The sequence below is a fragment of the Electrophorus electricus genome, chromosome 6 (assembly GCF_041902795.1).
Source record: "Electrophorus electricus isolate QZ-2024a chromosome 6, ASM4190279v1, whole genome shotgun sequence".
In the NCBI taxonomy this organism is placed as follows: domain Eukaryota; kingdom Metazoa; phylum Chordata; class Actinopteri; order Gymnotiformes; family Gymnotidae; genus Electrophorus; species Electrophorus electricus.
This window is the reverse complement of record NC_137502.1, coordinates 24,739,556-24,752,134: the sequence shown is the minus strand read 5'-3', so window position 1 is coordinate 24,752,134 and position 12,579 is coordinate 24,739,556. Positions and strand designations below refer to the sequence as shown.

Below are 12,579 nucleotides of genomic sequence, written 5' to 3'. Positions count from 1 at the left end.
CCAGCACGCTCTACACAAGCTCCTGTCACTGCTACTGTTCTGCCTCATTGTACAACAGGATATGAGCAACCTTCTTTTTCTGCTTTGACATACAAAACTTCAAAACACTTTTTATTTATTTATTGGTTTATTTATTTCAAAAGAAATTAAAACTGAGCAACAGGAAATGAATAAAGACAAACCTAAATAACAAGTAATAACAGGCTGTTTCGTTTATTTTGACGATGCTCAGGGTTAGGGTTAGAGGTGACAATGAGTATTGGTTTATAAATAAATATCCTCGTTAAGTTATGTATTTTCACCACAGGTCAGCTTTCAGAATCACAATTTGTAACAGCAAAATGTTCAGGTAACACAAAACAAATCAATGTCCATCCCTACAAAACAGAAATGCTTTGTTTCCTTGAAGTAGAAAAAAAAAATCACAATTACACAAACCCCCGTTTAGTGACAAGTGAGTTTAGCTTCTGTGTCCAGAACCACAAATTACGAATTAGATATTAATAATCACATGAATCAATTAATAAAATAAAAAAAACAAACAGAAAAACAAACAAACAGTCTGGATGTCCTACCTGACTGAGCAATCGCTCCTTCTGCCTAACAGCAAGAATGTTGCCGCTATTCCCAGTGATTTGGAACTAACGTCTCCAGAACAATCTGTACTATCAAAAGGTCTAAAACATATACACACACAAGGCCAATCATTAATGAATAAGCCTCATACTTACACTAAAGATTTTTTAGGACTGCATGGTCATTTTAATAAAAATGGCTGGACTACTCTATACACACACACACACACACACACACACACACACACATCATGACACTGGTGGAAACCCTGACCTTTCTTAATATAATTCAGCCACGTCTTCCTGGTCACCTCCTACAGGGGAATTAGAGAGATTGCGAAAGTGAGATTAGTAACATAAATTTTAACAAATCTGCTAAAAAACTTAATCTCTTAAAGGAAGCACCCTCTGCACTTAAAAATATAAACAAAGGGGGTGATGTTATTAGGACCGCCGATAAGAGTAGAACTGTTGCCGTGTGGAGAAAGGACCTCTGCAAGAAGAGAGCAGTCAACCAGCTTTCTGATAGTAGTTTTTATAGACAGAACAGCTCTGACATCACAGAAGAGCTCGGACGTCACAGAACAACTCTGACATCACTCCAGTTACAGTCTACCATCCAATCCACTTTTAATCATGCCATTTCAGCAGGACACCTCCCTGATTCTGCATGAAATCGTATTGTAAATAAGCCTATACAATAATCCTGGATGTCCTGTTGTATCTGCTTGTTCCTGCCGAACAGGAACGATATCCCAGTTTCTGGATGACATTTTTCAACTGATTAATATATGTAGGTAAGGACTGAACAAAGACTCTTCACATGTTGCACAAATCCTCGAATGCCTAAAGAAAAAAAAATGCTACCTGCCAACTGTCTCAACGGACATTAGACGTTTATACATGGTCCTCCCAAATGAAGAGTTTTAAAAGCATTTTCTGTCAGACCTGAGAAAAATCCTCTTACAAATGTTCACTTAAGACTGTTCATCTCAAGCTGCTTCACCTTGGACTCCAAATACTACTTATAGTACAACTTAGAGGAGGCAGTATGGGTACTAAAATGGGACCATCCTTTGCTGATGTCTTTGTTGGTTTTTTCAAGTTTCAAGTTTCAAGTTTGGTTTATTTGTCACATACATAGTCATACACAGTACAACACGCAGTGAAATGGTGGAGAGTGCTCTGTCCAAACTGAGGAAGAGAACCAGGGGTGCATAGAGAAAAAAATATATATATACAGATAAATATATATTCTATGTATGTACAAAAATATATTAACAATGTATGTACAATATATGTATATTATGAATATATACACAATGTACAATGTATATGGTTGAGTATATATGTACACAATCTACAGAATGTACAGATCCATTGTATAGTACCATATCTACAGTTGTTGTAACAGGTTAATTGAGTATAAATCTAAATCTATATATACAGATGTACAGATATACAGTCATGTTACGTGGTGGTACAGATATACAGATATACAGTCATGTTACGTAACAGTCATGTTACGTGGTGGTGGTGGTGGTCCCCACAGTTTATCAGTTTCCCTGATTCAGGGCCCGAATGGCCTGTGGGAAGAAGCTCCTCTTCAGCCTCTCTGTCTTGGCCTTCAGGGAGCGGAAGCGCCTCCCTGACCTCAACAGAGAGAACAGTCTATTGTTGGGATGGGTGGGGTCCTTCACAATTTTCCTGGCCTTGGTTTGGCACCGCTTGTAGTAGGTGGTCTGCAGGTCAGGAAGTTCCGAGTGAGTGATGCGCTCTGCTGAACGCACTACCCTTTGGAGTGCTTGTCTGTCCTGCTTGGTGCTATTTCCAAACCAGACTGTGATGTTCCCCGTGAGGATGCTCTCGATAGTGCAGGTGTAGAAGTTCCGCAGTACCTTGGAGGGCAGTCTGAAGTCCCTTAGGCGTCTGAGGTGGTAAAGACGCTGACGAGCCTTCTTTGCCAGGGAGCTGGTATGGCGGGACCAGGACAGGTCCTGCGAGATGTGAACACCAAGGTACCTGAAGCTATCTACTCTCTCCACCGTGGTTCCACTGATCCTCACAGGTTGGTAGTGCCGCTCCTGCTTCTTGCTGCAATCCACGATCAGCTCCTTTGTCTTACTGACGTTTAGGAGGAGATTATTTTCCTGGCACCAGTTTTCCAGGTGTTTAATCTCCTCCAGGTAGGCCCTCTCGTCGTTGTCCGAGATCAGACCCACGACAACGGTGTCATCAGCAAACTTGACAATGGTGTTAGAGCTGGAAGTGGCTGTGCAGTCGTAGATGTACAGTGAGTAGAGCAGGGGGCTTAGGACACAACCCTGAGGAGCTCCAGTGCTGAGGGTGAGGGTGGATGAGGCGCAGTTGCCCACCCGTACTGATTGTGGTCTGTCTGTTAGGAAGTTGGAGATCCAGTCGCACAGGGATGTATGCAGTCCTAGATCTCCCAACTTAGTAGTGAGTAGGGAGGGAATGATAGTGTTAAATGCTGAACTGTAGTCGACAAATAGCATTTTAACATAATTTCCCCTCCCTTCGTCCAGGTGAGTCAGTGTAGTGTGGAGCAGATGTGCAATCGCATCGTCAGTGGAGCGGTTGTGGCGGTATGCAAACTGCAGTGGGTCCATGGAGGCTGGCAGTGAAGATGTGATGAAGTCTCTAACTAGCTTTTCAAAGCACTTCATCACGACTGATGTGAGGGCGACAGGGCGGTAGTCATTGAGGTCGGAGGGTCGAGGTTTCTTCGGGACGGGGACGATGGTGGACCGCTTGACGCTGGAAGGGACGATACCGAGCATCAGGGAGAGATTGAAGATGTCGGTGAATACTGGGGCTAGCTGATCTGCGCAGGCTTTGAGGACCCTCCCGCAGATACCGTCTGGTCCCATCGCCTTCCTGGTATTCACCCTTTTAAACACTCTCCTCACGTCACTCTCCGTGATGATGAGAGGGCGCTGCTCTATGGTGGGCCCCGCGCATGTGCCACCGGCTGCGCCGATAGTGCCACTTGCACCAGCACCGTTAGCATTGGCGCTGTTAGCACTAGCGCCGTTAGCATTTGTGCTGCTAGCATTTTGAGAACCATTTTTTGAACTACACACTGGACCTGTACTCTTAGAATTTCTCAGGTACACTGATGACATTACTGATACATGAACATGTAATTGAAGCGCTCCACCTGCACTTCACTTTTTCCTTCTCTACATTCCCAGCTCTGGAATATACATGGAATACAGCAGAATTCCATCATGAGGTTTACCATTTTGCATGTTTCAGTTAAGTAAAGTCTGACAGTTCTGGTTTAAATACCACCTTCTATTATAAACCTAGGGACTCACATTCTTACTTATAGTACAGCTCTTCTCATTCCAAGGCTGGCAAAACCCCATCCTTTACTCACATACTTAAGCAGTAAGAATGAAGACTTCCTCCAGAAAAGTATGGAACTGTGGGAATACTTTCATAAATCTGGATTTCCTGATTAAGTTATAGATAATGCTTTGGCTCATGTTTTTCCCGGTCAAAGAATGGATGCACTGACCTGTTTGTTCAGACAACAAAAATTGCCTTGGTTCTCACTTATCATCCTACAAAGAGTGGACAAAATGATACTTATTATACAATATTATCCTCCTAGATGATACAGAGACTGCATCGTTTTTTAAGGATCCTCCACCCAGTCCTCCTCGTGCATCACTGTGGGAGTTGACTACTGTATTACATGTATGAATTGTAATCAGCTTTACAGTGGAGAAACCAGGAGAAGACTTGCTGATCAGTTTGTTGAACACCTTCGGACGATCAGAATGAAGGATTTGTCGTTTCCAGCAGCAAGACATTTTATTACTAATCGACACTGCATTGTTTGCTTTGCGTCGTTGCTGTAGCAGCAATGAAATTAGGAAAAATAACTCATCTAGAACAAAGAACTCATCTAGAAAAAGAACATTCTTAGAACTTTAGAACCCCATGGAATGTCCCCTCTCTCTCTCTCTCTCTCTCTCTCTCTCTCTCTCTCTCTCTGATATTATCAGAGGACACACAGCTGACTGAATGTATGTTTTTGATTCAAAGACAAATTTAATTTGGGAAAGATGTTAGCCTATATATGCATTCATTTTCAACACATGCACACACACACACAATTTTAGATGAACCAGCAGCAAATAGTTTTCTTTCAGAAGCTCCTCACTCTAGAAGTGCTCTGCATATGTGAGAATGTCTTCAAGACTGATGGAAACGCATCATGAAGCTGGTTAAGAGAACACCAAGTGTGTGTGATGTCATCAAAGTAAAGGACAGTTACTTCAAAGAATCTGAACTAGTCAATATCTGTTTATCACAACATAATCACGTGTTATTTAATTGATACCGTCCCTGTTTTTTATGTAGAAAATAGTAAAAATAAACAAAGAGTAGGGCTGTCCAAACACACACACACACATTCTGAGCAGTCACACTGTTAGGGAAGATGCAGATAAATGCCTTAATGTCAAATCCCCAAGCAAACGAGGGCCTCAAGGAAACAGGTGGTCAGCAGTGTAAACAGATCAATCCAGATCGGAGGCTGCACTAGGGAGAGGGGTGCAAACAACTGCACCTCTGGCCTCTGGTTCAGATAGCAGTGTTTACTCAGCAAACATCAGCCAGTGTTTGAACAGTTATTTGAACCGCCATCAAGCGTTCCAATATCAGAGACACGGACCTGCGCGCATCCTATGCTCCGATTTTTCTCCCCTCTGACTGACTGGATAAAGACCCAGGTATAACGTAGACATTGTTAGACTTAAACGGAATACTGTGCAAAACTACTGGCTCATCACATGTAGGTGCAAAACAGAGCAGCTCCATTCTGCAGTAAGAGCGTCTCCCAGCAGGACCCCAGTCTGAATCTCCCGTCTGAATCTCTACGGTGCTCATCTCCGTCTGCTGTTTTAATCCTTCTCATCTTTCCTGCACGCTGTTATGGGACTGCAGGCGTTCATCTGTTGGGGGAGGGGCTCCGTGTACCTGAACAGGTGTCGGGAAGTGTCAGGAGCAGGTGACAGGAGAGGTTTGTGGTGATCATGGATGTATGATCACCACTCCACTCCACTGCTGTCGCACTCTGCATCTCTCTCTCTCTCTCTCTATCTGTTTCTCACATCTCACTCTGCTTCTCTCTCTGTCTTCCTGTCTCTGCCTCACCTCATTTCTATCTCTCTATTTGTCTTCCTCTTTCTGTTTTTCTCTCACTCCACTTCCTCTCTGTCTGTGTGTCACTCTGTCTCTCTGTTTACATGTTTCTCTTTCTGCCTCTCTCACTCTCTCTTTCTGTCCATCTGCTCTACTCTTATAGTGTGCTCTAATATCAAATTCAGTGACAAATTATATTCTCACTGAAATATTGTTCTGAATAGGATAGGTTTCCATCAGATTCATTTAGGCAAATGTGTCAAGCCTGTAAAAAGCACTTTCACTACAGAAAACACAGGTAGTAGTTAAGAATACTGGGCAATAATACTGTAGTTTCATATAAGGGTCACATCTCCGTAGCTGAAGGCACTGGCCTGTAGCTCAAGGCACGAAGAGGCATCACTGTCTGCAGATACTCTGCATATGACAGCAGACACATATTCTTTCAGCATATGGTGGAGAAACCTTTACAGAGAGGGGCTGTTTTGCATATGTGAGGATTATAATATGTGTTTCCAGTCACAAATATGGGAATTCTATTTAATAGGTCCATTTCCTGTTTCTATAACAAACTGCAGTGAATGCTGAGGGCAGCAAGCATACCCAGATCTCAAACCCAGGTCCTATAGGTAGTAAGCATCTGCCCTGACCACTGAACCAAACATCAAGAGCAGCCTAGTTACCTTCCGGAGTGAGTCTCTGTCACACCACCTGCTCCTTCAGGCAGTGATGGTCTCAATCACGCTGCCCTCAGCCTTCGTCACACAAACCATCAATAAAAAGCCACCAGAATGGAAATACAGATAATAACATCAGCAACTAGGTGTTGGGATCACAGCGTGAAGAGACTTGGAAAACCAAAGTTAGAACAAAGGTTTTATAGAAGTGGAATGACATAAAAAGCAAGATCGGGGATCCGAACTTTATCCTTTGATCACGAACATGACACAGGTCTCAAAGATCCCAGCAGAGGGGGTTGCCAGTGTGAGTCAGAAATGCATGAGTCAGAATTGAGTCACAGATGAAACCATGAAACCATGAAAGAAATGGGGTTAAGTCCTGACCCAGGAGTTCCTCTGGTTAAGTCCTGACACCCTAGGCCAGAATCCACAGTGAAAGCTGTGCTGGGGCTGTGCTGTATTGTCATGTATTTTTTGTTGTGTGTCCTGATGAGGCTTCTGTACTGCTCAGGGAAGTGTACGCACTGGCTAGGATGAAGCAAACAGGTCCAGTTATTCTGTCTGCGACTTTCCAAACACAAGCAAAGCACTGCCAAGTCCATGTCACAGCCGAGCAACCCACAGCGAGTGCCAACGGCCGGATGAGAATCACACAGTAAATCCGACCGACACTTCCCACCAGTCTAAATTAAACTTTTATATGAAAGGGGAGAAGCCAGGATAGGGAATCCTTCCAACCTGGTCATTCCACAGCCGGGTGCAAGCTTTAAAAAGCCCTTAAAAATGCTTAAAAAAGGCTAAAAAAAAAACCCACTCAAAAATAAACCAGTTAAAAAAAGAAAAACTTAAAAAAGCCTATTAAGTACATTGCTCATGCAGTACATGAGTATATCATGAAGTATATCACTTTTCTCATCATGCAGGCCTCCAAAGCAGCACTTGAAATGACTCATTACCTGCTGATTACAAAAGCACAACCTGTTCTCCGTCAGTACAGAACGTCGCTGACGGACGAACGCAGCACGTCGGCTCAGGCTACACAGTTCCGAAGAACCGCGAGAATTGCACGTGAGAAGGGTGAGAATTGCATGACTCCCGAGTGCTCACGACACTCAGGCGTACATGTAGCGTGTGCTCAATCAGACTTGCACGCACGGTGGTGTGGAAGCTCTTTGATCACCATAATTAGAACACGTCACGCCCCCGTGGGAGATGCAAAGTGGAGCAGCCCGGGGCCAACTCAACTGCAACGTCCAAACGATGCTGGCACAGAGCACGCATGGGTGCTGGTGCAATTGACCGTGGACATACTTTTTTATGTCCAACCCCCCTGCCAGAGTGCTGGTAGTGTGAAGGGTGTGGGTCACACGAGTAGCACTGCAGTGCTTTAGTGTGGAGTGTAGTGCGCCGGGGAGGAAGCCGACAAGCTGCATCCCCGGTGATCGTCCCAGTTCCGGCTGTGATGTTTAGTCCTTCAGTGACAGTGGTTTCCTTTGTCTAATATGCACAGGAAAGGGTGACTCACTTTCCCTTACAAGTCATCTACCCCAATACAACGAGCAAGCGTTAAATGAACTCCCGTCAGGACGCGCGGTTTTTGGTGTAACGGTATGGAGGTTTGTTTCAGGACTGCCCAAAGGTGGAGAGGTGGAGAGTGAGAGAGAGAGAAGGAGAAAGAGAGAGAGAGAGATGGAGAGGAGACAGGGAAGGGAGAGACAGAGAGGAGAGGGATGAGAGAGGTGGAGAGAGAGAGAGAGAGAGAGAGAGAGCGCCGGTACTTCGAGTGTGAAGCAGGGTCATGATGCTTCAAACTCCTCTCCGTCAACTGTTTTTGCGGGACGCACACGTCTGCTGCGCCACCTTTTCATCTCCTCCATCTCTCCAGGTCACCATTGTGTCTGAGGTGGAGGAAGTTCCCCGCCGGGCTCCGGCAGGCCCATGAATACGCTCACTCTCACTACAGGGCAACGCTCAGACACACCACAGCGCCAGGCCCGAGCCCCCGCCCTACCGCCCAGACAATACAACAATATCCCAATACAAACGTCCGGCCAAGTTGCTTAGAGGGTGTGCATGACATTCTGTCTGCCTGGAACCATTTGAGGGCAAATGAAAGCAGAACCTTGTGACTAGTCTGGATAGAATGTTTACGAGGACAATCGTTTTGCCGTAAATCTCCATATTATCAGAATCCTCATGCTCACACAGAATGACAGATCACGTGACACTGCTCTTAAATCCCTTGATTTGCCATCCAGTATCTTTTAGAATTGATTTCATATTTTTTATTAGTTCGTAACTGTCTTCATGGTCTCGTCCCATAAGCAAGCGTATTGCTAGATCAGGAAGTTTATTGCACACCAGGCATCAAAAAGACTTCTTGGTTTTTCAGCACAGAATATGGAAGCATGAATTGTATTTTCCCTGAAGCCCCTGGCCTTAGGAGCTTGTGTATGGAATTATTTGCTTCCAAGACACCTGCTTACATGGAAAAACACAATTCTTCTCTTACAAGTGTTTATGTAATAACACAATCCAAAAGCAGAGGTCTTAGAATACTGATGTACACCAGTAAGAAATCACAATTTTGACTTTGGCCTAAACACAAGCCTGGAAACCTGTTCTGTGCAGGAGTGTGTCCTCGTTATATTTATGCTGAGAATGAACGGATGTTTCTGTCCAGCGTACCCTGACCTCTGTAGGCATTCTGATGAGTCACACATTCACACGATTCACGAGGTCTGCAGATCTTCCTGCAGCCTGTAACGCGCATTAGAATTCATGACATCCATGAACATCTGTGATCAGGTAGCCACGGTACAACATCCTTAACAAATCCAGTTATCTTATATGTCCGGGCGTGTTCAAGACCACCTGTTCATTATGATCACCGAATGACTCCAGTAGAAGTTTCATGGGTACTGTTTCATGGGCTTAGTGACTGTTGGCATTTAGTGTTCATGTAGAGTTCATATATTCTTAAACGGAGTTCATTTATCCTGTCCCCCTCTCATGCTCAGCAGGCGTGCTCTCTGGTTGCCCGTCACGTTTCCATGACAACATGCAACGGTGGTACCAGGTGACCTTTGACCTGGGCAAAACGATGCTGTCATTTCCCATGTTTGCCGGATGACACCCAAATGACCTTTCCTGCACGGAAAACACAGCGCGTGCCCTCGGTCTCCTGCTGCCCCTGCTGGTTGCCGACGGTTGCCCCCTTTCTTCCTGGGTTCTGGTGAAAATAGGTCGTCTCACACAGATGTGTGAGGGGAAGGATGCAGCCGTCTGTGTGGAGGAATCACACCACATGACTCCCACAAACATTTCCTGTGGGGTAGAGATGGCACAGTTCCCACAGACGCATGTGCTGCACTATAAAAGACAGAGACTGCTTCCAATGCCAGCAGTGCAGTTTTAACTCACCGAGGATGGTCATTTTATAACTATATGCTGCTGTTAGCTTTTATGTGCCATTTCCTTAACTTATATTATGTTTCCGTAATCATGCAATCATGCATGGTTCCTTAGTTCATTAGTACAAAATGTTTCTTTGATTAGGACACACAGCTTGTTAGGGGGATCAGTTATAGCTGAAAGAAAGTAGCCATACACAGCTTTCAGACAAACACCTGTTCATCTATTCGCTGTTGGTTTTGTAACTCTAGCTCTTCCCAGTTGATAGCAGACCTGGTGTTGTCTGTCCTTTTTTTCACTACACTCGCAGTTGGGTGCGTTTGTGTGTGTATAGTTTAGAACGGTAGAAAGTGAGAATAAAACACTGTTGTCATGTTTCTCTCTGCGCGTAAGAGGCCCACCCATAAAGTCCAGCACAAAGTCTAAAACATATCAGACTGTGGAAGATTTGCCCGGCTGGGATTCGTAAACCTCTCAGAAACGCGAAAAGGTGAATGATGACGAAAGGAGAAACGGCATCCCCGCGCGCAGCTCACGCGCTGCACACTTGTAAAAAGTGTTACATCTCTGCTAGTGGTGGACACTGAACTCAGAACACAGTGCAATCCACGTGAATATCGGACAGGCCGAGGAAGGACCCGTCACTAAATCATAAATGCACTGACAGCACCAACAAATTAAAAAAGCAAAAAAAAAAACCCCAAAACAACCCAACAAAAACAAACAACCCCCCCAAAAAAGTTCTGCTTCATTATAGAATGTGCGCCTCATCCAAGAGGAAAGTACATCCGAAGTCATGCGAAACTGATCGAATTCGCAAAAGAAGGAATTAAACGCCTTACCTGAAGGGTCGCTGGATGTAAGCGGTAGTCAGTATTTCTGATCGACAGGCCGGCCAGTTACACCCGCAGCGAGAAATTGTCTGAAGAGGCGCAAATCGTTAACGGAGCAGCGCGTGAGCCGACAGAGGAAGAGAAAAAAATGTGTCAGCACAGAACTCGCCCGCCGACTTTTTTTTTTTTTTTTTTTTTTTTTTTTTGCGACGCCGACTCGTTGCATCAATCAAAAGTGTGTCTTAAACTTAAACGGCGAAAAAATAATCCTGTGACAATTAACGGACCGACTGAACTTGCGTTTGTCCGGCCTGCGCGATGAGAACCCGACTTTAGAGGCATCGCATGGTCCCGTCGCATCGGTCGCGTTATATATTCACCTCCAGACTGACACGCCAGCGGGTCAATCGCTAAGTCGTGGGAGGGAAGCGTAGGCCGGCGAGCAATCGCTACATCCCAGAGGAGGAGTCACCACGTCCCGTTATACCGAATCGGTGCAATCGCTCGAGGTTTCTCTGAGCCCGAGCGAGCAGACCACTGTACGGTGTCCTATCGGTTAAGTGCGCGTGCTGATCAAAACAACGTAGCCGACCCCTCATTAACCCGTTCGTTGCTGCCATAGAGCGCAACAGTGTCACCCAAAGCAAAAGGACAGAAGTCAAGATTCAAGATACGTCTTTTTTTCCAGCTCTTACAAGACACTTGACTTAAATAGTATTGGATTAGTTCAAAGCACCCGAAACAACTGGACAAGTAAACTCTTTATCCTTACTAGCCCGCTCACATTGTATTTAGGATTGCAGCCAAATCAGATGTATACACGTATTCTAATATTCAGATTCATATGTGTCTATCAGTAAGTCTTCGACATAGGCTGAGGGCCCCTAGATGCGCTAATATTCTCAGACTGTGCATACAGCGCCATTCAAATGAGAAGTAAATTAAACCGGATTCATCCTACCCTCCATCCATGGCTCTGTTCAGAGAGCAGTCATTGCATTTTAGGAAAGATGGAAATTGGATTTTGGCTTTTTGGCTAATCTCGAGCCATAAATTCACCTATTTTGAGGATTTAATCCGACCCCAAAGACCACGTCAAATCATATAACTTCGGAACTTAAATGGGTTCCCATTGCAAAACAGAAAGAGGAAGGATCATAATATAAACAGATGTATACAGCCTCTTCTTCCTAATCGAACAATCAAAACGAACTGTGGTGTCGCAGTTTTGTATGACTGCCAGTGCAGCGGGAGTATCCAGCCCAGGCAAGCCGTGCCCGAGGCCGTGCCGAAGATGCCCGAGGCCGTCGGCGTGACCTCTGGCGATCCGAGCGCTCAGTCTAATTACCAATTACTCACCCATTGCGCACACCGTGTTTTTGGTGGGGGTTTTTTGTGGGTTTTTTTCCCTTTTCATTTTGCACATTTACAAATTTCCCCCGACTCAGGGTTAAAATTCAGATATATGAAGGAAATGCACACTAGGTAATGAAGCTTTTTGAACTTTTTTAAAACTTCTCCTGGCCTGCTCATTAGAAGGCGGGTTCATTTTCTTCTAGGTAACTATGAACTTTGAATGTTTAAAGGTGCAGGTGATTGTGTGACTGCAAAAATAAATGCAACAACATCCAAATTGTTAATAAATGCCACTTTTTGTGCTGACATATCAAGATTAGTGTATAATTCAAAGTAGTGTATCTCACAATAAGAACACTGATCTACAATCAGATTTTTGTGTGTGTTAACAAATGTTACAATAAATCTAAATGTTACAATAGCTCTTCTCCTTTACCAGTATCTCTCTGGGTTTAGTTTCCTTGTTCCTTTTGTTTTGCTTCCGCGTGTGTGTGTGTGTGTGTGTGTGTGTGTGTGTGTGTATCTCTTGTTTGTAAGTATTCT

General features: G+C 44.5%; 1 protein-coding gene across 12 annotated transcripts in view; it reads right to left on the bottom strand.

The window, feature by feature from the left end:
• gramd1bb (GRAM domain containing 1Bb) overlaps positions 1-12,579 on the bottom strand; it is a 113,997-nt gene that overhangs the window by 52,884 nt on the left and 48,534 nt on the right. For 2 of the 12 annotated variants that reach the window (XM_081716072.1, XM_081716071.1), the window contains exon 1: positions 10,690-11,159. The exons of 9 other annotated variants lie outside the window; for them this stretch is intronic. The gene's annotated coding sequence lies outside the window, so the exon portion shown is untranslated. Of the gene's footprint in view, positions 1-10,689; positions 11,160-12,579 lie in introns of those variants that run through there. One more of the 12 variants, XM_081716080.1, reaches the window with a different exon arrangement.